Raw genomic sequence first — 26,426 nt, 5'->3', positions numbered from 1 at the left:
AGGAAGTTTAAACCATCTCTTCCGTCGATTATGATGGACAATGTGATATCATTGGGAATCAAAGCCAGAGTACCGGGAATGCAGTATTATGTGTTTTACTGAGACATGGCTGCAGGATCATATCCCCAACTCCAGCGTCTCTCTGCCGGGCTTTTTAACCATACGAGCAGACAGAGATTTAAAGAGGAGCGGCAAATGTAAAGGAGGTGGACTGGCAGTACTTGTGAACAACAGATGGTGTAATCCAGGACATGTTAATGTGAAGTGTTGTCTCTGCAGTCCAGATATTGAACTGTTGGCAGTAAGTTTTCGTCCATATTATTTACCCAGAGAGTTCACCAGTGTTATTTTGGCAACAGTTTACGTTCCACCATCCGCTGTTGCCGACACTGCATGTGATGCCATCAGCTCAGTTGTTGCTAAGCTACAGACACAAAATCCCAATGCTTTTGTGGCAATTTCTGGTGATTTTAACCATGTCTCACTCTCTGCTACACTTCCAACATTTCAACAGTTTGTCAGCTGCTCTACCAGAGAAAACAAAACATTGGATTTGTTTTATACAAATGTCAAGGACTCATACATCTCTACAGCAAGACCTCCTCTGGGCAAATCAGATCACAATCTTGTTTTTCTCTACTCGATATATAAGCCCCTTGTTCAGAGGCAACCTGTAATAAAAGGACTGTGAGAAAATGGTCACAGGAAGCTGAAGAAGCTCTGCAAGGTTGCTTTGAGGCTACAGACTGGGACACACTGTGCCAGCCACATGGAGAGGACATCACTGCCATGACTGAGTGTGTAACCGACTATATAAACTTCTGTGTGGATAACATCATCCCCACCAGAACCGTGAGATGCTTCCCCAATAACAAACCTTGGATCACCAGTGACCTGAAGGACCTGCTTAACAAGAAAAAAAGAGCCTTCAAAGAGGGAGACAGAGAATTATTGAGGAGTTTACAGAAGCAACTTAAAGTCAAGATAAGAGACAGCAAGGAGGTGTACAAGAAGAAGCTGGAGAGCAAGCTCCAGCAAAACAATATCAGAGATGTGTGGACAGGGATGAAGAAGATCACAGGCTTCAAGCAGAAGGATGATCAGACCGATTGAGGTCTGGACAGAGCCAATGAACTGAACACATTCTGCAATAGGTTCAGTTCAGAAACAAGCTCAGCATCCTCCTCTCCTGCTCACAGCCAAACAGACATCCCACCTTCCTTTGACCCACAGGACCCACAGCTGTCCAGTAACACCTCACATTTTTTATCTTCCACCTCAGCCCTAGACCCTTCTGCTTCTACATGTTTGCCTTCAACCATGTCAGAAGATGCTGATGCTTCCTTTGCTTCCACCTTCCACCTGTGTGTCTCAAGAAGTCAGGTGAAGATGCAACTGGAGAGACTGAATCGGAATAAAGCTGCAGGTCCAGATCATGTCAGCCCTAAAGTCCTGAAGGCCTGCTCAGAGCAGCTCTGTGGGATTCTGCAGCACCTCTTCAACCTTAGTCTGGTCCAGAAGAAGGTTCCGGTGTTGTGGAAGACCTCCTGTCTTGTTCCGGTACCAAAGAAAACTCACCCATCAGTCCTCAATGACTATAGACCTGCTGCCCTGACATCTCACATCATGAAGGTCCTAGAGAGACTCCTGTTGGCCCACCTGAGTAAGCAAACAGTAAACCATCAGGATCCCCTTCAGTTTGCTTATCGCTGTGGAGTTGGAGTTGAAGATGCCATCATACACCTGCTTCAACAAACCCACTGTCATCTGGACAAAGCCAGTAGCACTGTGAGGATCATGTTCTTTGATTTCTCCAGTGCATTTAATACAAGCCAACCTGACTTGCTTTGTCAGAAACTCCAGAAGACTCAGGTGGAGGCCTCAACAATCTCCTGGATCAAAGACTACTTGACAAACAGACCACAGTTTGTGAGACTGAAGGGTTGTGAGTCTAACCAAGTAGTCAGCAGCACAGGAGCACCACAGGGGACTGTACTCTCACCATTCCTTTTCACTCTATACACCTCAGACTTCCCGTACAAGACAGACGCCTGTCATCTGCAGAAATACTCGGATGATTCTGCAGTCGTGGGGTGGATCAGAGATGTACAAGAAGCTGAGTACAGGAAGGTGGTGGACCGCTTTGTAGCATGGTGTGGGAACAATCATCTCATTTTGAACGTGACTAAAACAAAGGAGATGATTGTAGATTTTAAGAGAAACAGGAATAAGTCAAAAACTATTTCTATAATGGGAGAAGAAGTGGAGGTGGTTGAGGAGTATAAATACCTCGGTGTTCACCTGGACAACAGACTAGAGTGGAGATGCAACTGTGAAGCCATCTACAAGAAGGGACAGAGCAGACTGTACTTCTTGAGGAAGCTTAGGTCCTTTGGTGTTTGCAGCAAGATGCTGCATATCTTCTATAAGTCTGCTGTGGAAAATGGGATCTCTTCTGCCATCATCTGCTGGGGAAGCAGCATCAGAGCCAGGGACTTATAAAAGCTCAACAAGCTGATAAAAAAGGCTGGCTCTGTTCTGGGGACTCCTCTGGAACCTCTGGAGATCATTGTGGAAAGATGGATTCTTCATAAAATGAAGAACATTATGGAGAACCCTGAGCATCCTCTTCATGAGACTGTCCTACAACAACAGAGTGTCTTCAGTCAGAGGCTTCTTCAGATCTGCTGTAAGACGGAGCGCTACAGGAGATCCTTCCTACCCACAGCCATCAGCATCTACAACGGCTCTTTGAGGAAACCTTCATAATGAGCTACAACAACATTTAATTTCCCTTTGGGATTAATAAAGTATTTTTGAATTGAATTGAATTGAATTGAATTATTTAGAGAAGCAACCAAGTGGCCAATGGAAGCTTTGTAGGAGCAACAGAGATCCACAGCACAAGTGGGAGCATCTGTTTGCAGTTTGCCACAACCTGCTGAGGGAGCACAGTGAACATGTGTAAGAAGATGCTCTGGTGAGATGAGACCAACATGGAACTTTTTGGCCAACAGGAAGAACACCACATCAAACAGAAAACTAACAATATTTCTGACCCTGAACACACGATCTCTTAAACATGGAGGTGGCAGCATTATGCTGTGACAATCCTTTTCTTCAGAAGACACAGGGAAGCTGGTTAAGTTATGTTCCAGGATGGCAAGAAAGGGTTCAAAAGCTTTGAGACTGGGACAGAGGTTCAGCTTTCAGCAGGACAATAAGCCAAAATATGCATATGTACCAGGGTTTAAAGCAAATTCCTGTGTTAGTTTGGCCCATTCAAGGTCCAGACCTAAATCAGCCTGAGAATCTGTGGCAAAGAATCTGAGCTTGAAGTGTTACTCGAAGCAGAATGACCAAAAATTCCAGTTTGTCAAAATGCAAAGCTGATAGCAAAATAATTGCAAAAGACAGACAGCTGAAATTGCAGTGAAAGAGGGTTCAGTAGCGATTCGGGGGGGATGAATACTAATTCTCACCATACTTTCCGATTCTAGTTTCTTAAACTGTTGAAAACTGTGTCATTACCTTTCACTTTACAGTTAAGCACTACTTTTTGTTAATTCCAATACAATCCAGAGCGGTTTGTTGTTGTAACATGACAAAATGTGGAAAAGTTTAAATACGTTTGCTAGGCACTGTACATCCATGCAGTTCTACATCTCTCCCTATTACTGCTTGTCCTTAATTCTCCTCCTCTTCCAGTGTCACATTTCTTTGCCCCATTTTCTTGAGGTTTTTCAGGCACTTGGAGATAAGATCTAGCCTCTCTGGAGCCCATCTTAAAGATCCCTACTGTCACTTCAGCTTATTGCAGCCTTCTGGGCACGCTGCACAAACACAAATATGCTCATGTACACACATGGCCTCCCATTAATAACAGGGGCAGGGAGAAGCAATCTGGATTCAGGGACTTATAAACAAACTTTATTCACCCAACAATTCTCTTTGATCTTCAGCAAACAAAACAGCTTGCCTGATGTGTTCACCGCTTCCATCTCTGAACTTGAACCTACTGCCATGCACTTTTCCCTCTTCGATTTCCCAGCCCATAAATAAAGCACACTTGGTTTTCCTGACTGTGGGCTTTTTGTGGACCAATAGCTGCCACGTCTGTCACATCCATTAATTCAGCAGGGTGCAAGCAAGTTCTGCTCAACTGTTTCTGCAGGCTATATGTTTACATCTCAAAGGAATCTGTTTTGCATATCCAATTGGATTTATTTATAGCAACATGCAACATAGGGTGTATTACTTATGTTTTCCACATGGATTCATTGGATTGTAACTCTTCATTATCCCCAACATCATTCAGGAAAACTGTGCATAGCTCCACACTGGCCGTTCCGCTTAGAGGGAGTTGAAGCTTTCCTGGTAAGGGTTCCCACTTCCTCTGTTCACAGAAAGAGAAGCAGAAAAAAATCCTGCCCTTCAGTTTCTGGATCCCATGGTCCATAATGATCTGATCTCTGTCTCCCATAGGCGGATCGTTGCTGTGGCAACCTGATGACGCTCTGAGGCAGGATCAGGAGGAGAGGGAGGGAGGGGCGGGGAGATGAGGGAAACGGCACCCGCACCAAAGATGGGGGTGGGTTTGAACAGATGACTCACGCAGATAAATAAATATGGAACGAAACAAAAAAAAGCTGCTTCGACCTTCCTCACCCCACACTATTATTGGAAGGCCAGATTAAGAAGGAGACCTGAAATAGTGTTTGTGTTCATCCACAAAAACAAAATATTTTTGATCCCTTCTTGACATTAACTGCTGGTCGAATATCTGATATCCAAATATCAACCACAAAAATATACATTTGTTTAATCATTAGCTGGCAATTGTGCTAACATTAGGATTAAGCAATTTAGCTTGTTTAAACCTTTTGACTGAGTTTTGGAAAATGTAAAAAAAATGTAATAAAATTGGTAGGAACTCCAATGATGATGAGTTGCATTCAATTTCCCTGGGACATCTGAACTCTGATAACCACCTTAACCATGCTAACAGTTACTCATTGAATGACCAGAGGTTAAAAGGCTAACTATCGGCAATGCAAGAAGAAAACAATTTTCAAACAACGGTGTTTACAAATAATGTTTGAAAGCAACAAAGAACGTGCACCGCTGATTTATTGAGTTACAAACCATTTCAAGTTTATTTCTGCAACTTTTTTTATTTATTTATTTTTTATTGGATTTTGATTTTAAGGTTGATTCTCAAGAACTGATCAACTTTCCAATTTAGAATTCTTTTAATTTGGGGCCAGGGAAATTGTTAATAAAATAAAAGCCAACAATTACTTTTTTCTGAGTTTTGTACATTTAAACACTGTAGCAATATGTTTGCTAACTGAGGCTCTCTGGAACTCTGTGTGACAGATTATTATTATTATTTTTTTTATGTGGCAATAATGGCCTTTATTTTTTGTTATTTTTTTAAAGTAGGCAAACAGGAAGTGGAGTGGAGAGAGAGGGAAGACATACAGCATAGGTTCCTGGGGTTGGGACTTGAACCTAACACAGTTGCATGGAGGCCTGAGTCACAGGCTACGTCATGCGCCGTGCCCTCTGTGCGACAGATTTGACAGGACAAAAATGGTCAGAAGGGCAAATAAGTTGGTAATACAACTAAATCGCACACAGAAGTCAGAACTCTGTACCGGAAAAACAGAGAGAAACACATTGTTATTGGATTGTATAAAAAGACACATAACCTTTTATTCCGTTTTCAGGTCAGTTAGGATACCACACATAACACAATTATGCGTGACAGAAGTAAAGCAAAAGACCTTGTAAAGATGCTGACTGAAACTGGTGAGTGAGTGTGATCATCTACAGTGAAACAAGTCCTATACTGACATGGATTAAAATGCCGCTCAATAAGAAATCATTACTCCAAAACATTTAAAGGTCAGTTACAGTTTTCAACAACAGAGACAAAAAACCTAGATTTTTGGAGACATGCCCTTGTGGTCTGATGAAATTTGAATTTTAAGTATTTGGTTATAATGACCATAATTGCATTGAAAAACCATCAAGATGGCAGCATGTTTATATTTTTGCTGCCAGAATAATTGATGCTTGAAGATTAGCCATAAAGTTAAAGCCTGGGCACACATTGGTCTTTCAAATGGACAACAATCCTATACATGCTGTTACATCAGTTAGTGTGGCCTTAGGCCAACAGATTCAATGTTTTGGAATGACCATCACAAGCCTTGGTCTCAGCCCAATAGAACTGAAAATGTGTGTGCGAGCAAATACTAAGGAAATGTATGCAATCTTCTGAATTTTTAAAAAGTAATGCAATTATCTAAAAAGTTCTATTGCTCCTTATTGTCATTTATGAAATCGAAATCTTTTTCGAAATCCTAATTAACCAAAAAACAAGAAACTGTCTCGTCTGATTAAATGTTAGACATTGAGAAAATATACATTTATGAATCTTTTTATACAGTATATTTAAATTTCTTGTCACACTTGTAATAACATACTTATGATGGTCAAGCGTGTGGCTAAATCATTTTGTCCCAACAACAGACGATCTTTGGCTACACAATGGTATTCTTTCTGTGAACACAACAACCTTTAGGACCCAGGGCGGCCTCTGGGGGAAGTCCTCAGCCGCTGGCGGGGCAAGGCAGGCAGGCTGAGCCCAGAAACACTTCCACGCACATCCACACACATACAGTCAAGCCGAGCTCCTCTCCGACAGCGGAGAGAGCGCACAGAGGGATAAACACAGGGAGTCCAGAGGAACGCGGCAGCGGCTCTCCTGTGTGTGTGTGTTTGTGTGTGTGTGTGTGTGTGTGTGTGTGTGTGCGTGCGTGCGTGCGTGCGCACGCGCGCTCGCTTCGCTCGGTGCTCGAGACGACTAGCGGGGCGGAACATGGAGGGGCTCGGGAAAAACGCTGGGAAGTGACCTCGAACCGAGGAGAAATTGGGGAAAACGGACAGAGAGAGCGAGAAGAAGGACATAACGATAGACGGAGAGCTCGGACGGAAAGGAGGAGAGGAAGAAAGAAAGAAAGAGAGAGAGAAGTCTGACAGAGGAGGAAGAAGAGTGGGAAAGGGGTTCACCTGGAACTCAAGAATTTTAAGGTGACTCCACTGGGCTTTTATTGGCTGTATGTAGGTGTGTTAAAGGTGTGTGTCGCTGACATGTACTGCATGGCTCTGCACTTGAAGGAAAGTGCGGTGGTTCGTGTTTTATGTCTGTGCGTAAAGAGTGCGCAGCGTCATTCTACATTAGCGTGAATTAGTTCAGGAGGTTGTTTCCCCACAAGCTTAAAAGGGTACCAAAGTGAGCTGGAAGTGACCACTGTAAACTGGAGTGAAGGGATCAAAAGGAGTGGCTACTTTTTAGGGAACAGCCTGATTCCATTCCAACACACACACTCACACACTTCTCTGGCATGTTACTTTAAGTTGAGCAACAGTAAACCAGAGTTAATTTTTTTTTTTTACTCTCCCTCAAAATCTCTTATTCACCATGTGTTTGCATCTAAGTGTGGAGTTTTCCCCCCCACAATCCAGCGCACACATCTAGCTTGCATTTTTGCCGAAACAGCACGGAAATCATTTTTCTGTTTAGCTGTTCCTGAGAGAGGCTCGATAAGTAGTAGCAGCTCCAGTCTGTGTGTGATACTATGTATCTGTCAGTGTATATGCGTGTGTGCTTCTGTGCTATATACTGCAAACAGGTTGAGAGGAGGCAGATCTGATCAGACGCACAGCAACAGAGGAGAGAGCGTGGCACAGGCTGAGCAGCAGCAGATGACTACACATACACACAAGCTCTGGGGCCAGGAGAACAGCTGGGAGAAATGTGTGTGTGCGCCCCAAAGCCTTTCACTTTAATGTATTCGTCTGCCTTTACACGTGCAGGACTGTTTGCTCTCATATTATCTCCTGCTGCCATGTGATTGTGCATGTGTCCATCTGAGGCTGTGTAAATATGCACGACGAGGGGCGTTCAGTCATCTCCCCAGACAGACGGCACACATCCACCTCCGTCCACAACCCCAGGTCTGGAAGCAGGGCGATTGGATCACCGGGAATGAGGAGGGGCTGAAATGCAGATGAGGTGGAAAGAGAGGATGATGGCGATTTTAAGACAGAAGGAAGAGGAGGAGATGTGACAGGAAAGCGGAGGAGGCGGGTGCTGAGATGCTCTCTCCAGGAGTGCTCAGAGTGTCGCTCATTCATAATTCACCTCTATAGCTAACGTTCATTCACATATTGACCCCCCACGGCTGCGCTCAATGGAGTTCTCGCCCCCTCCTCCTCTCTCTGTCTCTCAATGGACACCCCCTGTGGCGAGATGTTCAGTTAGCCCTTCTTCTTTATCACTTTCTCAGACAGCCTGGGCACTCAGAGAAAACCTCCATTTTTTTATTTTTTTGTCCGGCCGTTCCAGTTGTTCGACACTAGCAGTTTTTCAGCGAGAGCCTCTTGTGTGAAATTGAATCGTGTAAATTGAATATTGAACTCAGACTCCACCCCTACACACAGATAATTGGTTTGGATGGATCAGTGGGTTAGTGCTCTCAGTACAGTTGTTTGACTGATTCCCAGAACCCCAGCTCAAACAGTCCATAATGGATCCATAATTCATGTGTGAATAAATTGAATCGTCTGTGTTTTGAACACAAGCGTCAGACAGTTTTCCTGGATGCCAACTCATGGTTTATTCAGCATAAACGCTCTAAAAATGGCTGTTTTTAATATTTCTTATTGTGCTGCTAGGGCCTTCCTGGAGCTGCACAATCATTACCCACTGCTGAGATTTGGTCAGCTGTGGCTGCCAGCCATATGGCAGCGTGTCTAAAATGCAATGTCAGGTGAAAGCACGCAGCCGAGGCTATGGTACATTTAGTTCCGAAAGGTAAACGTTCCACTAAACTTTACCTTATCAGCAAAACTGTTAAAATATCTTGACCTCCTTAGTTGTAGAGGTATGATGGAGTGTATTTACTCACTGCAAAGAGGACAACGTGTGTTGTGCTTCTCACGTGGGAAAGCGGCATAGTCAGTCCTATTTTTACTGAGCAGCAGGCAGGTAGGGAGCACTGGCAGTTAGTTTGAGTAGAGGTACGAGATTTACACTTCCAGACAGAATACTATTTGAATTCACTTGTATTTACTCATACTTACTGTAGAATAGTGATCATTTCACCAAGCATCTTTGTTTTGCCCTTCACTCACACAGAGCTCATTATCATAACTCATGCACTGATCAGATATCTGACCTCTGATTTCTATAAAGCTTTTGATATGCTGATACTAGTTTTTCATTAGTTTCAATCTTTTTTTAAATTTCATGAAATATCTGCATTCATGATATATTTCTTCCTTCCTGCCATAAGCAAGCCATTAGTTATTTATATCAGAAGAGGCGACTTCCCACTGTGTGAGAGAAGAACCTTTTTAGAAAGCACCATCATACAAATTAAAAATGATTTTTAGTCGACAGCAGTCTGTGTTCTGAAAGTTCAAAAATATCTTTATGACGAAAGTATTGACATGAACACTAATTTTGGTGAACAGTTTTCAATCTGAGCAGTAGCTTTTAAGGAAATGACCGAAAAACATAGCAGATACTTGGGAGCGTCCCCTTGCCCATTGGCATTTCAGTTCAGAGCGCGCACAGATTTGATCTTCTGTCAATCGATAGTTAACAGCCATTTTACCTGGTCAACAAGCTCTTCTGTGACATCCCCATAGAGGGTCCACAGTAGGGATGGAGGCCTTTCACATTTGAACCGATACGGTACCGATGTCCAGTACCTGGGAATTGTTATAGGTACTCAACGGTACCAATTTTCGGTACTTTTTTGTGTGTTTATGTGGTAATAAATGTTATTTCGTTTAATAATAAAATCTAACACAGATTTCTTCAATATAAAAACACTTAACTGACTATGCAGTGTTTTTTCTTAATAATGCACAAATTAAAGCCCAGCTCCATGTGTCCCTATTTCTGTCCTTTCCCCTCTGGGAAATTGTGATGGGGGTCCATGGAGGGCAAATACGTTTAAAACAAATGAGCAAAAGAGGGTGGAATAAACATAAATAAAGGTATACCATACACTGAAGTATTACAAACTACAATTGAAAGTGAAGCAAACTTCTTTGCTGTGAGAAGTGGAGCCATACTTTTGAGCGCTGAATTTGTTCTTTGCTTATGAAATAGACAGTTCATTACACAAAGTTTTGTTAGTCTATAAAAGTAAAAAAGAAAGAAAGATTATTAAACAGTTACATTGGTGTTTGAAGGGTTACATCATCACCTTCAATCCTGGTTCCACAACATTGTGCGGTCTGTTTTTGTTTCTTTACAAAGAAGTCAGATCAGGAGGGTTCGACATCTAATACATCTAATAATTATTAAATAAACTAACGCATGTCTAGTAACAGTTTAGAAGCAGTTCATGGATGATGTATTTTCTGGATGCAGTTATTACAATTATACAATTACAAATATACAATTTTTGCGACGATTATTCCTATTATTATTTTCCATGACAGCAAGCCAATTCGATGTATTGTGTTTTTAACAAAAATAAATCTATTTAACAAAAAACATCAACGTATCAGTATTAGTTGGGAGGCATGTACTGTATAAAGACAGCTGTTTTACATCTGGGTCTGAGCTGGGCATTACAGACCTCACTAAGCTGCTCCACCGTTGTTGTGCGCTGCCGTAGTTTTGGCACACACTCTGATGCTAACTCTGATGTCCACCATGCAGGAACATCACCATGAATCTTTGTTGGACCTGCACTAAAACCTTAGCCAACTGATTCTAAAAAGTAAAGCTCAACCATTGGCCTTCATATGTTGCATTTGATTTCATCAGAGGATCTCCTTAGCAATGTAAGCACATCCTATGGTTCCACTTAATTAAGTGGATAGGAACGCTAACACTGCACACTAAACACACCGTCCCCATGGTGGAACAAGGTGGCGGCATCATGCAGTGGGAGTGCTTTTCTTCTTCAGTGCAGGAAAACAGCGCTAAGCATACAGCCAGATCTTCAACGGAATGGTTTAGATCAAAGCTTGTTCATGTGATAGAATGGCCTAGTCAAAGTCTAGGCCCAAATCCAATTAAGAATTTGTAGCGGAACTGATATTTTAAAGTTCACAGGGCCTTTCTATCTAGTCTGATTGAGGTGGAGCTATTTTGCCAACAAAGATGGGCAAAATGTGAGTGTCCATACATACCCCAAAAGGACTACAAAGTCAGTGGAGCTGAATATAAATACAAAGCACAATTTTCAGAACTTGATTGGTTAAAAAAAACAAACATATTGAGGCATGTAGAATTCTGCCACCAGGTCATAATTCTGTGCTACATGTGTTGGTGTGTCTCGAAAAGTCTAGTGAAACACAGTGATGTCTGTGGTTGTAACAGGTGACAAAATGTGACATAAACTCAAGGGGTGTGAATACTTTTGAATGGCTCCATTTATTTGTTTGCCAATCAGGAAATTGGAAGTTTGATCTCACGAATCAGACGGAAGTCCAGTAATGGCCCACTGACAACCTGCATGGTGGCCGCTGAGTTTCAAGTGTATAAAAATGCTTTTCTTTGGATCGTCACAGAAGGTTGTAAAAGGAGCCAAGTTTATGTTGATCATTTATTAAACTCTGACTTATTTTGCAGTTTTGTAAACATAACCTTAAAGAAGCCTTTGCAAGCCAATAAACGGCTTGTCAAATTCCGCATGCATCTCCTCCGAGCCGCCAGAGTATTTGCTTTTGTGTGTGTGCTGAAAAGAAATCTCCTGTTTGTTTACACCTCCTGACCAGTACACTGCAAACAAACAAGGAGAAGGAGCCAAGGAAGCGAGCAAGAGGAAGAAGGTCAGATAAATATAAACTCGGAAATAGAGCTTATGATATAGTTTGGTTGGATCTCACAGAACCATTGATGCTGGTGTCAGTGTAACTGAAGATGTGTACTGCTACCAACGGGCGGATTGTTTGCTTTGTAGAAAATAAGAAAGACCACATGCTCTCTGTCTGTTACTTAACTGTAGCTGTTAGATGACCAAGTACCTGGCTAATTATTGTGCTGATGATCATTTCCTATCTTGGTGTAAATCCATACTTTATCTAAAGATGTTAAAGTTGAGACTTGAGCCCTAATTCTTTTTAAAGGTAACAGTGACTTGGACTGTTGGCAACAGGGCAAGGAAGGAAGGTTTTATGGAATGCTTTTCATCTGCAGAAATCCTCAGGGGCGTGTTGCACACAGTCTGGGGTTCACAGCACCGCAGCCAAAGAGAACTTGGATAAAAAGGGAAGCTTTATCTGTGCTGCTGTGCACATCAGCCTGAGCAGAGGCACAGGAGGAAGATTGTGTTACAGCCAGGGCACGAGAGACAGACGTTTCTTCATCGCTGTGCACTGAGTTGGTGGTAAAAGGTTGGGGTGCATCTAAATATAGGGGAGGATATAGCGGTCAGGAAGAAAGATTGTTGATGTGTCTACAAGGCCTAAAACTCAGCTTTTACAATCATGGGGGATTCCCCTTATTACCTAAATCACATGGGGGGATTTTATATATACATAGGCAAAACTAGGCTGCATGACCTGTGTGAAAAGTCTTAATTGTACCTGTTCCCTTTTCAGTATGAGGACTTTTCTTAAAAAAAATACATGAATGCAACTTGCTGCAGCTCGCTTCCTTTCTTATTTGCACTGCAGGTTGTTCTGTGTGCATGCATCCCTCCATTATTGGTGTCTGTCTCTAGTGGTATTTAGACAAAAGGCATGGTACAACCTGGACAAGTCTTCTGTTTACTTGGACCCGACTAAGATCTAAGTCAGAAGCTGAAAATAAAGCCCACATAAACATTGTCTGATGACATTAAAAACAAGATTCCCACATTACTAGTAAGCATTAATCCAAATAGGCTATGCAGTGCATTATGATCCTACTCAACAAACCTATTGTGTTGGTCTTTCTGTTAGTCGCTGTGCTATGACACACTTTTTTGATTGTTTTTCTTTTGTTTCATCTGTCTTTTAAAAAAATATATTATTTTGCCTCCTAAAAAGTTTTTTTTTCCACAAAAACCTTTCGGGTTTTGCAACCCACAAAAGAAACGTTACAACATATTTCCGTTTAATGTATATGCATAAATACGAAAATGTATTTAGATATAATAAGAAGCCATGTGATAAATTTGCAGTAAACAGAAATGGATCTTCATTTAGAGTGCAGCTCCAAGGTAAAAAGTCTGTTTCTGTTATACCTTTTAGTAACATGAAATAAAAAGAGATTGTCAGTCAGTGATTTTCTACCACTTATTCCATAGTGGGTCGTGGGGAAGCTGGTGCCTATCTCCAGCAGTTTATGGGCGAGAGGCAGGGTATGCCATGGACAGGTCACCAGTCCATCACAGGGCAACACACAGACAACCAAGCACACACTCATTCATACACCTAAGGACAATTTAGAGACCAATTAACCTAACAGGCATGTCTTTGGACTGTGGGAGGAAGCTGGAGTACCTGGTGAGAACCCACGCATGCACAGGGAGAACATGCAAACTCCATGCAGAAAGACCCCTGGAATTGAACCCAGGACCTTCTTGCTGCAAGGCAACAGTGCTACCAACTGCGCCACCGTGCAGCCCAAAAGAGATTGTATCTTTAAAATAATTGGCATTTATTAAGCATATGTGTTGTTTAGGGGTTTTTCTCGTCCTAAATTTGATTCATTTTGATATTCACAGTATCTAATCAATTAAATGTGATTACAGTGGGTAAAGTAAAAGTAATTTTGGCTTCTACACAACACTCAACAGACAGACAATTTGTCTAACCTCAGAATGCACTCAGCAGCCTCAACAGAACGAAAACTTGGGAAATTGTTTGTAGATTTTCTATTCAGGCTCTTGTTTCGTCAGCGTAGTACTTCTCAGAGAAGTTTGATTACAAGTACTTTCATGCTTCGACCTTGTACAACTCTGAGATACCTTTAGAACCCGGGGTCTTTATAGAGCTTTCAGAAGATCCATCCTCCACGTTTGTTAGGAAATAACTGCAGACGGAGTCGTCGAATAACTGGTACCAGACTGCAGGGACGGGACTCTACGCATACAGCCAACTTAGAGGAAAACTTGTAACTTTTGGTTCCAAATTTGAAATGACGTGTCAGCCAAAAATCTTGATGTAAGCTGAATATTATATTCAATTATTATTAGAATCAATTACATCAGCGAATCGTGGCCACCCTACTGGGAATACGTTTTATTTATGATATCTGTGCTTTTACTGTTTGTTTAGCTTTAACCACTGCTTTTAGCTATTCTGCCAGTTTATATTTAACTCTGTTGAAGAAGTGTGATATTATCTGCCATAGTAATATTACTTTATAGTTAGGAACCATAGAGTTTAACAAGCTACCCAAAAGTCATCTTCTCCACCTATATAAGATTGTTACCTATGTAAATTTGTTTCTATTCGATGGGTTTTAACAGTGCCTTGTAAGCTCTGGTTCACGAGGTAGAACCTCGTGAACTAGTTTTAAACTGTTGGTTTAAATAGGCACCTCTGCATCCTTTATCGTCTTCAGCTGGCCTCGTGCTAGTTTGAAACGCACCCGTTGAAGGGAAAGCTGCTCAGTTAGCTCGTCTCCGTCTCAGCCATGCTGAGCCATTGCTGGTCATATCCTTAGTGTTACACCAATGCAGAAGCGTAACCACTCACTGACACATGCACACAGTTTGGCGTTCAGCCTCATGCAGAAAAAGACGTCAGCAGAACCAAAAATAGAGCTTATAAATCGGGAGGGGGGAAAGTTCTTTATGTTTTTACAAGGACTGATGTCATGTTTGGTCTGGATCCACGGCCGACGAATTAAAGGGCAGCTGTGGCGAGTATCAGCCTGGGCAGCGTTAGCTCACTTATACGCTGTCTCTTTTGGCGCTTTTAGAGGAGCTCAGTTCAAGGAGTTGCACTTTGGATGTGCGCGCCTTTGTGTGTGTGTGTGTGTGTGTGCGTGTACGTGGGCCTCTGTCGGCTTTGTGTGTTTTCAGCAGTGGAGGCATGCACACTGTGACGCTGCTCTGGTTGCCACGCAACTCAGGAACGTGGGTGGAAGGATTTCCTGTCCTTAGGAAGCTCTGTTTATAAGGGGAGAGTGAGAGAGTGAGTGTGTGTGTATTACATGGATGTGTCTGTTTATATTTCTGTTTGCATTTGAGCTAAATATGCTCGAGTGCCTGTGTGAATTTAATGTATTCTCTGCCTGAAGTAAAAGTGCTACAGAAAGTCATCAAAGACACACACTTACACAGTTTATGCATAGAGACGGGGCTAAAAAAGGCTTTTTCTTGTCCTTTGAGTTGCATAACTCCTGTTTGCAGAGCTTTGTCTTTATATCCCCCCCCCCCGTGATATCATCAGCACGCCACATTTCATGTCTTCTCTCGCACATGAGGTTGCAGTTATGTGTCCTTGCTCTTCGCTCAGTCACAGAAACACACACAGCAGCTGGCCTGTCCTGCAGCCGTTGGACACCCCCCCCCCCCCCCCCCCCCCCCCCCCCCCCCCCCCTCCCCCTGGTTATCCACGTTGGACACTGAGTGAATGGGATGACGTCAGCTTGGCTCTCGATCAGTCTCTTTCCTCTCTGGCTGGCTACAGTGATGTCATGAGTGGATGCAAGCATACACACAGAGTGTGTGTTGGCATGCATAGTTGTATGTGGAGACCAAAATCACCCCAGGAACGATTTTATGTTAAAATGACTCAAAACCTCCATCTCTTTTGCCTGTAAGAAAAATAGTTTCCTACCTGTTTGAGGCCTTTGTATGTTTAGATTGTGGCTTAATAAAACTATACACTGTATATCCTGAACTTTATCACATTTTGCTGTGTTACAACCAAAAACTCTAAAGTGTTTTATTGGGATACACGAGGACCGCCCCAGGAAAGGAAGATCAAGAGTCACCTCTGCTGCAGACGATAAGTTCATCCGAGTCACCAGCCTCAGAAATCGCAGGTTAACAGCAGCTCAGATTAGAGAACAGGTCAATGCCACACAGAGTTCTAGCAGCAGACACATCTCTAGAACAACTGTTAAGAGGAGACTGTGTGAATCAGGCCTTCATGATAAAATAGCTGCGAGGAAACCACTGCTGAGGACAGGCAACAAGCAAAAGAGACTTGTTTGGGCTAAAGAACACAAGGAATGGACATTAGACCAGTGGAAATCTGTGCTTTGGTCTGATGAGTCCAAGTTTGAGATCTTTGGTTCCAACCACCGTGTCTTTGTGCGGCGCAGAAGAGGTGAACAGATGGACTCTACATGCCTGGTTCCCACCGTGAAGCATGGAGGAGGAGGTGTGATGGTGTGGGGGTGATTTGCTGGTGACACTGTTGGGGATTTATTCAAAATTGAAGGTATACTGAACCAGCATGGCTACCACAGCATCTTGCAGCAGCATGCTATTCCATCCGGTTTGCGTTTAGTTGGACCATCATTTATTTTTCAACAGGACAATGACCCCAAACACACCTCCAGGCTGTGTAAGGACTATTTGACCAAGAAGGAGAGTGATGGGGTGCTGCGTCAGATGACCTGGCCTCCACAGTCACTGGACCTGAACCCAATCGAGATGGTTTGGGGTGAGCTGGACCGCAGAGTGAAGGCAAAAGCGTGAGCTGGACTGCAGAGTGAAGGCAAAAATATATATATATATATACATATATATATATATATATATATATAAACTCAGCTAAGTAAAGTAGTGTGATTTTTTAAATAAAAAGTAAAGTAGAGTGATTTAAAAAAAAATAAAAAGTAAAGTAGTGTGATTTAAAAAAAAAAAAAAAGTAAAGTAGTGTGATTTTTTTGTAGTAAAGGAATGTGTAAATCATTGTAGATGCAAAACTGTTACCTTATTAAAAGAAAGGCATCCAGTTTGCAAATTTGTGCTTGATACATTTTTTTTTATTTATTTTCAGCAATACGAAGAGAATTTGGGTCACTCTTTTCAGTCACATTTGTTGTGTTCAGCCAAGTTTATCCTACAAATATATTGAATGTATTAATTTTAATAAATTTGAATTAATTAAAAGCAAATACGGGGGCACCAAAGTTTGCTTTTGAGCAAAAATCGCTAAACAGATGTGGTCCTATTGACTCTGAAATTAAAGTGCAAAAAGTAGAGTGATTAAAAGACAATTCAAAGAAATGTATTGTACCTAACATCTTCTCTTGTAAGAAGATTTTAACTGGTCAGTAATAATCTCAAAAATAAAATGTCTCCATCAGCATCATCCACCTGTGCAAACACACATATAATTCTTTATTTGGAGTTGGGGGGGTCACACAAAATCATTCCACTTTCTGCAAATCACCCCTGGACTGATTTCAGTCAAGTGGAAGGAAAATGATGCATGATACATAATTCATTTGATCTAATTAGTACAGAGAGTTTATCTGTATGTAGTTTAAAGTCTATAAATGCAACCTTGTCTGTTAAAGCCTCAGAAGGTTGTTAGCGAACATACAGCATCATGATCGACCAAACAGAGTACAGCTCAGGTGGGACAATCTAAATGGTTGTTAGAAAAACCATTTATCATGTGTTCTATGAATGAAACAGTGGTAAGAAGAAAACCATTGTTAAAAGAACGCAATAAGAAGTCCTGTTTACTGCTTTGCACAAGTCATGTAAAAGAACAAAATAAGATGGTGCTATGGTCCGATGACTACTACTACAGGTCAACCTGAACACACCACCCCATAGTGAAACATGATGGTGGCAACATCATGCTATGGGGAGGTTTTCCTTCAGCAGGGACACAAAGACTGGTCAGAGATGATTGGAAGATTGGTGGAGGGAAATACCAGTCAATCCTGGAGAAAAACCTGTCAGAGGCTGCCGAAGATTTGAGACTGGGGTGGAGGTTCACATTTTGACAGGTCAGCAAACCAAAACATAGAGCCAGAGCTACAATAGAATGGCTTAGATCAATGCAAATTCATATTAAAATGGCCCAGTCAAAGTCTAGACCTAAATCTCACCAGAAATCTATAGGAAGACTTACAAATTGCTGTTCTAAGACTCTTTCTGTCCAATCTGACTGAGCTTCAGATATCTTAAAAGAAGAATAACAATGAGACGTACCCCAAAAGACTTTGAGGTGTACGTGTGGTGAAAGGTGGTTCGACAAAGTAGAGATGTAGGGGGCTGAATGCAAATGCAGAACAGACTCTTCAGATTTTTATTTGTCAAAAAGTTTGAAAACTATCATTTTTCTCCACTTCAGAATTGTGCATTAATTTCTGTTGGTCTTTCAGATAAAATCTGAGTAAAGTTTAATTTTGTGGCTGTAATGTGACAAAACAGAAATTTCAGGAGTATGAATATTTTCACAAGACACTGAAGACACATGGGAAATTTAGACAGATCCATTGTTGGCATAGCGTTATTACAGCCTCTTGAGAGAGACATCTATTTGCAACGGGTTTGCCAGTGTCTCATAGCTTGAAACTCCATCACCTTATTGCCCTCCTTCTGCAACTGTCTGACCTTTGCTGATCCTCATCCCAGGACTCGCCAACAATCAAAGCTGGGAAGTGAATGAAATTGGAAAAGAGATGATGCAGGACTGTCTCCACAGATGTGGCACATACCAGTTCCCTCTGTTAACAAATGTACACATCGTCATGGAGAAGAAGTGATTTAAGTGATTGGCCTTTTAATTTTTGTTAAGCTCTGGAAAAAATATCTGGTTCTAGCCTGATGCTTGATGCAATGGATTTTCAAACACGGAAGAAGACGGCTCTATTTGTATGTTGGGCAGAACAGGCTGCCTGTTGTGGTCTCCAACTGTTGTGGTTAAAGCTCTGAACATCTGCCTTCTCACACTGGATGGGAGGACTGGGAGCTTTTAACAGACCTCAATACACACACGCACACAGATATGCTTTAGAACACTTTGCATGTCTTTTGTCCTCTCCTTCCAACCCCAAACCATAGGGAAATCACACAACACAGTAACTTTAAACAGATCAAACAATGCATGTGCATTCATACTGATGCAAAATGTGCAGATTTAGCTTGAAAAACTGATTAGCACTAGCTCAGACTGCTTAAGGCCAAAGCACAAACAGATCACTGCACATTCCACTGACCAAACAACAGCTTAACACTAAAGAGGGCGGTTTGATACTGCTTCACAAACACCATGTACAGGCAAACACACGCAGCACAAATTCACACGAACATGGACGCTTTTCGCCCAGGTACACACGTTCTAGATCGAGACACATCATAAATGGCTGGACTGCTGCATTAATTAAATACATATTCACAAGACAGAGATTCACATATGGCCTCCCCTCACTCCAAGAGGAGTCTTAGTCGGCGTCTGTGTGTCCGTGCGTGGGCCTGTTCCCTGGCACTGTGAGGGGAAAAAATACCTTCCCATATGATGTAAACACCAAAGTCCCTGTTTGTGTATGAGACCGTGCGCCTGCGTGTCTGTGTGTCGTTCTCTGTACTTTCATAAGCTTCTGCTTCTTGAGTGTGTGGATGTTTGTGACTGGCATACTTAGAGATAGGATTCGCTCTCTGTGACAGTTTTCCAAATTATTCCCCAACACTGTGCAGTTTATTTTTAAAGATAAGTTCCTCTGCCATATCTCTGTTTTATTCCGCTGCGCGCAGAGGGAAGCAAAGGCGACGTTGTCAGAGGGGCTGACATGTAACGGTACTGACTAAAAGGAGGGCGGTCAAGTCAAAACTTGGGCCAGCGCTTTAAATATAGCCTGTAGGAATGTTGAGAGGTTTGATCCGCCCATGTGCTTAAGTAACAACCAAGACAAGCCACACTTGGCAGTATTTGGAAGGTTTTTTTCAGAAGACTGGACAATTAAAGAGTTTCTCAACATTGTGCCATTGAACGAAAGGATCTGAGATATTTACCTGAAAGAGACACTCTCGACTGTTGTTGAAAAAGCAAATTTATAGCTGTCAAAATTACCTGCACTAGTTACAGGTGGTGCACCAGCTATGTTGGGATCTCCAAATGGCCTTGCTGTGTAAAGCTGCTGATGGATTCCAGGGGTTTTGGACATTCCATTTCATCATTCATCGAGAGCATATTGTATGTAAATATGGTACACATATTGAAACCTGTGCTAGGAGTTGTGAATTTTTTTCAGACCCATTCTCTGAATCACAGATAACTCCAAAAATTAATTGCACACGAGGACCTTGTCACTGATGTGCGTCTAAACTGCTCCATCAGAGATCTTTAAAGAGGTAACATGCTTTTTTGTAGTTGCCTTTCTTGAGGATAAGAGAAGGATTATCCTGAGCTTCTTGACCCCAGTGGAATGCAGATTTTGTGTTTCTGGTCAATATATTGAATCAGCTGAAGAACCTAAATTTAGATCTCTGAGGAAAGTTTAAAATGACCGAGTGCAAAGTGTTTCCACATTTGTCAACAAACTCAAGCTTCTTCTGCCCATCTGGAGTATCAATGGTGAGAACAAAATGCTGCACAACTCTACAGTAAAACTCCTCATCAACCCATTTACTGCAGACTGCTTAAAGGTCCCTTTGGTTACAGATGAAGTTGCCCCTCTGTTGAAAATGACTGAAATTTGACACAATGACAGACAAAAAGGTTTTTTGAAAGAAGGAACCACAGAGCTATGGAAAACTGTGCCCACAGATAACTACCCCATTGTAATACGGGCTACACTCAAGCTAACGTCAATGTTTGTCTTGACATATGTCTCTGAATCCATTTGCTCTACAAGTGAAGATGAAATCCAAGCTCCTCCAATCCTCCAATATTATTTGGTTAAATGTCCCATTGCAAGTTGTAGCTTGACCACAGACTTGCAGTGAGCATCAAAAAGCTTCTGGCAAAATTAGGTATGTGAACGCTCCTCTTGGCATTATTGGAGTTTGTCTAAACTGGCTGGTTTTCTAGCACATACAGTTTTAGTTTTAGGCCTGCATTTTCTATCCAAAAATATTTTTTATGTGTGTTTGGGATAATTCTCCTCTCAGGACACCCAGCTATGTCCACGTTTCCACCATATCACTCTTGATTCGAGATTTTTAAGAATTGGATTTGATTAATTCACTTTGTACAATGCACCAGTTCCACTGAACAGGGCCACAGTGAGATGCTGACATCGCCGTGCTTGGGGACTGGCATACTTGGTTTAAAAAACTTTTTTTTTTCTTCTCTGACCATGAATGTTTTTCCTGGAAGCATGATTTTATCCATTTTGAACCCGCGGCTACTTTCTTGGTTAGCATCCTCTCAATCTGCAGTGATGCAAAAGTAACGTCACTGTGGACACTTACACTGGTGTTGCAGCATTGTTTCTGATTCAAGCCAATCTCTTTTTATCTGAGGTTGACAGTTGGGGACTTCTTTCAGACCACCACCAAGTGATGACACTGATGAATAATTTGTACACATAGTTGTTTGAACAGATGATCTTAGAATGTGCAGTTGGCTCCTAAAGTCTTTTCAACTAACTACTGTCCGCAGAAAAACAAGTGTTGCAAAGTGGCTTATGTTACTGTTTTCATTTTGCATTTTTTTGTAACATTGGAAAGCGCCCAAGCCACACTCTTTCTTTCCAACAATGTAAGAGGGAAATGGAGTATATAAATGTTTTGCAAATGTGCGATGTTAAAGAGGCACTTCGGCACCGTGGCATAACTGTAAAGTCTGATTTATTTCGTCTTCTTCTATCTGCTGACTGCTAAGTAAAATGTGTGAATGTCCCCTAGCTGTATGCTTTGATTTCACGACTAAGTGCTAAAGATGGCAAAAGCTTTTACTGTGGCCTGTCATGAAGCAGCGCCACATTCAACATGTTTCTGCTCCAACAGTGAAAGCCAGGTGCAAAACAATCATCATCTGTCAGCACATTCATCATAGCTACATTCAGATCTGGTCAGGGCCACACAGGAGCTCTCACTGGAAACGATATGTGTCATGTGTTCGTTGCCGGGCAACTTTGTCACAATACCCCCTGCGACCTTGCGACCTTGCCAAGTCTGGTGTTACCACCCCTCCCCGTGCTAACACTTGTATGTGGCTGTGTGCTATCTGAGACGATGGTGCGACTGCTGCGTAGCAACTGGGAACAGCTGTGATTTCACTGAGGTTCAGGCAAGTGAATGCACACATTTTTTTTTTTAGTGCGTGTGTTCACGAGCAGCTGCCGTCACTTTTCATGTATGCACGTCGCCACAACAACATAATACGGCACACAGACACCTCTGCAGCTTGATAGACCCAGTCATCCAGAACACAGCTACCCCAACGCACGCATGCACACTCAACCCTGTTGTCAAATTGTAGCCCAAAATAGAGAGTTGAGGGAGCGACGGAGCAGTCATTTCCCTGAAGATCCATTCATGTAAAATACTGTTATTCAAACCTCCCTCCCCTTTGTTCAATAGTCCTATTCATCTCTCTGACTGAAAAACCAAACAGACCCTGTTTCCCACCACGAGGCGTTGTGTGAGTGTTTTTGTAAACCTGTGCACGTGTACTTGCTCCTCTCATCTCTATAAGTGGAATGCCTTTGGCCCGTATGACCTGCTTGCTCCTAATGAGCCCTCTGTCCAGCGCCTGGGGCGGGCTCTGGCGCGACGCTAAAGCCAATAAGAGGCTGTGGCTGCAAATGACATCATTTAGCAAGGAATCTTTAGGGCTGGCCCCTCGAGGTGATTCGACGCAGTGTGAGGGTGCTCTTATTGTTATGAAGATTAAGTGTTATATGAAGGGCTATCAGAGGAGAGCCCCTTAATGAAAGTGGAGCACGGAGAGCAGCGGCAGCAATGGTGAAAGCGCTGCAAGGAAACTGCATGGAGGGGAGGACTAGAGCTGAAAGAGGAGTAAGACTGGAAACAAGGATAGGGGAGGAAGGAGAGTTTAAGGTGGAAAAGGACAGGCAGAGAAGAAAAGGAGCAATGGGGAAAGCAGGCTGACTATTTAGCAGCTGTGTCCAGACTTGCTGACTCCGGGTGTTCATGCTCTGAATGTAGCATGAGATACAGGCAGTGGGTACAGGAAACCGCTGTAAAAAAGGCAAAAGTGCAAGACGTACAGGAAGAGAGATCAAGTGTGTGTTTGTAAATGCATACAAATTTTCCTGGTTTTGTCCTTCTCTGTTCTCCTGTTCATGTGTGAGTGCATCTAGGAATGTGAGCTAATGTGTGTGTGCGTGCGCTCAAGTTTCACTCACCATTTGGTATAAAAGTGGAACGCCCTAGCTCTGAGGAAAATTCCACCCTTAGCTTCTTCTACATTGTTGTAAATCATCAGGTTGGGATGTCCAGCATTCCTTTTTTAAACGTGTAGTTGTCCTTTACTTTTTGGTAGCATCCATAATCCTTTAACCTTCTATCGCCACTTTCATTTAGACTTCTTACCACACTTCCCTTAAAGCCTGCACTTTCTACCACCTCAGGATTAAACTTGTCTTTCATCTGCTGAACCCAGATGTGTGCTTTGACTCATACTTGGATTTATTTTGTCCATTATATGCTAGAACTGTCTTGGTTTGATGGAGTCAGGGTGCTATTTTCTATTGATAGACGTGGAGTCCCAATCACTGAATTTGTAAATTCCCAATTTCTATTGTTGGTCTACTGTCTGTGATTATGCCAGCCACATCCCGGCAAGTTTTAAAATATCAGTCTTCTTTTGCGTGCATGGCTTGTGAAATTATATAGTATGCCATGCACACAAATCTGGGTTCTCCATGATAATATGTTTTTTTTACTCATAACAGTGGGATTCACATTGAAAGAGAGGGAGGGGGGCTAAAAGAAATGATTTTTTTTTTTAAACTATGTAAGCTATTAAAAGCTATTGGATTTTAATGTGTTTGTAAGGGTTACCTTGCAGGTTAGAGGGCATTATTGTTATTGTTTGAGGTTTAGCAATTAATTGATATGTTGCGCACAACTTTAACATAGTTAAGCACAAAGGCAGCACAAAGTCGGGGATAAATAGTTTATTCATATTTGCTGACTAGGTGGCATTAAGTAAAATCATAGGTTCAAAAGTGAGCACAAATAACCCAATGGAAAGGCCTACGAGCTTCATCGGCGGTTATATACCAGTCATTGGAAAGTTTCTATCATTAATTTACTCAGGTTGTCGAAATATAACCAAATCAGAAGATGACACAGATTCGATGCACAGAATTAGATTGAAATGAGGTTTTATTGTTCCAACTTAGGTAGACCTTGATTAGAGTTGTTAGAAGCCAGAGGATGAGGAAGCCCCAAGGATCCGAGCAGAGAGAGAGTGTTCTGGCGGTGGAAATATTTACAGTGCAGATTTCCTGAAGAAGAGTTCCATATGGCGACAGGCAGGCAGACAGATGGGCAGATCGACAGGAAGGCAGGACAACAAGCGATCAGGCAGGCTGACAGAAGTCCACATAACAGAGACTATGTTCCAGCAACAGACTGTGTCAGCAGCTGTCTTAAAAAGCCATGAGCTCATTAGCTGGATGAGTTGCAGCTGAGAACAATGAAGTGCCAGAACCAGCCAGCAGAGATCTCACAGTACCCTCCCCTCAACGATTGCCTCCAGGCAATCCCGAACGTTTCTCCGGATGACGTCTGTAAAAAGATGTAATGAGAGCAGGGTCCAGGATAAGAGAACGAGGTACCCAGGTTCTTTCTTCAGGTCCATATCCAGCCCAATCCACAAGGTACTGAAAACCACGCCCCCTACGTCGAACATCCAGGATACGATTGACCGTGTAAGCTGGATGGTCATCAATGAGACGAACAGGGGGAGGGAGCTTGGTGGGTGGATTCAGGGGACTTTCCGAGACTGGCTTGATCTGTGAAACATGAAAGGTAGGATGAATGTGCATAGAAGCTGGCAACTTGAGTCTCACCGCAGAAGGGTTGATGATCCTTTCTATGACAAAAGGACCGATGAAACGGGGGGCCAACTTTCGAGTAGTATCCTTTAATTTAATATTCTTGGTGGAGAGCCAGACCTTCTGATCAATGCAGTAGACCGGTGCGGTGGAACGGTGACGGTCAGCAAACCTTTTATTCTGTTCCAAAGTGCGTAGAAGTGTCCTCCTGGTCTGACGCCAGATCTTACGACACCTGGAGATATAATGCTGAACAGAGGGGACAACAGTGTCAGATTCAATACTGGGGAATAATGGAGGTAGATAGCCCAGAGAAATCTCAAAGGGAGATAAACCAGTAGCAGAGGAAGTATGAATATTATGGGCATATTCTATCCAAGTGAGATGTCTACACCAGGAAGAAGGGTTGTCATTAATCACACATCTCAATGCTACTTCCAGTTCCTGATTGCATCTCTCAGTCTGCCCATTAGACTGAGGGTGGTAACCAGATGAAAGGCTTACGGTAGCACCAATAGCCCTACAGAACTCCTTCCAGACTTGTGAAATGAACTGCGGGCCTCGGTCAGAGACAATATCCAAGGGCATGCCATGAATACGGAAGACATGAAGAACCAGAAGTTGAGCAGTCTCCAATGCAGACGGAAGCTTAGTTAAGGGAATAAAATGAACAGTCTTAGAGAATCTATCAACAACGGTAAAGATGACTGTGTTTCCGTCAGATGGCGGGAGACCAGTGACGAAGTCAATAGAGATGTGGGACCATGGGCGACTGGGGGTAGACAGAGGTTGAAGAAGACCGGCAGGAGGTTGATTTGAGTTCTTGTTACGGGCACATGTGGAACAAGCTGCGACAAACTCTCTAATGTCGGGATTCATAGTGGGCCACCAGAAATACCTCTTGGTAAAAGTGATCATACGATTAATCCCCGGATGACAGGTAAGTTTATTATTATGAACCCAATCCAGAACTTTATTGATGACAGAGTTCGGAACGAACAGTTTGCCTACAGGACCAGTACCTGGGTCTGGTTCAGATTGTTGTGCCTCCCTGATGTCCTTTTCAATGGCCCAGGTGAGGGCGCCCACAATGCAGGATCCCGGTAAGATGGAAGCTTCAGTCTTGGATTGCACAGAATGAGAAAATTGGCGAGAGAGAGCGTCGGGCTTGATGTTCTTGGAGCCGGGTCTGTAAGAGATAGAAAAATTAAAACGAGCAAAAAACAGGGACCAACGGGCTTGTCTGGAGTTAAGTCTCTTGGCATTTTGGATGTAAGAGAGGTTTTTATGGTCAGTCCAAATGAGAAAAGGGACTTCCGCCCCCTCTAACCAATGCCGCCACTCCTCAAGCGCCAACTTGATAGCCAGAAGCTCTCGATTTCCCACATCGTAATTCTGCTCTGCTGACGACAAACGACGAGAAAAATAAGCACAAGGATGCACCTTGTTGTCTATAGGAGAACGTTGAGACAAGATGGCCCCTACTCCAATGTCAGAAGCATCA

The 26,426-nt window shown here is 42.6% G+C and overlaps 1 protein-coding gene across 1 annotated transcript in view; it reads left to right on the top strand.

Annotated features, from left to right (window-relative positions):
• Positions 1–6,652: 6,652 nt before the first annotated feature.
• The window catches only part of LOC124881826 (forkhead box protein N3-like), a 111,112-nt gene continuing 91,338 nt past the window's right edge, over positions 6,653–26,426 (top strand). Inside the window, exon 1 of the mRNA XM_047387648.1 lies at positions 6,653–7,101. The gene's annotated coding sequence lies outside the window, so the exon portion shown is untranslated. The remainder of the gene's footprint in view (positions 7,102–26,426) is intronic.

Source organism: Girardinichthys multiradiatus, chromosome 15, assembly GCF_021462225.1.
Source record: "Girardinichthys multiradiatus isolate DD_20200921_A chromosome 15, DD_fGirMul_XY1, whole genome shotgun sequence".
NCBI classification, from domain to species: domain Eukaryota; kingdom Metazoa; phylum Chordata; class Actinopteri; order Cyprinodontiformes; family Goodeidae; genus Girardinichthys; species Girardinichthys multiradiatus.
This window is presented reverse-complemented; position numbering and strand designations above follow the sequence as displayed.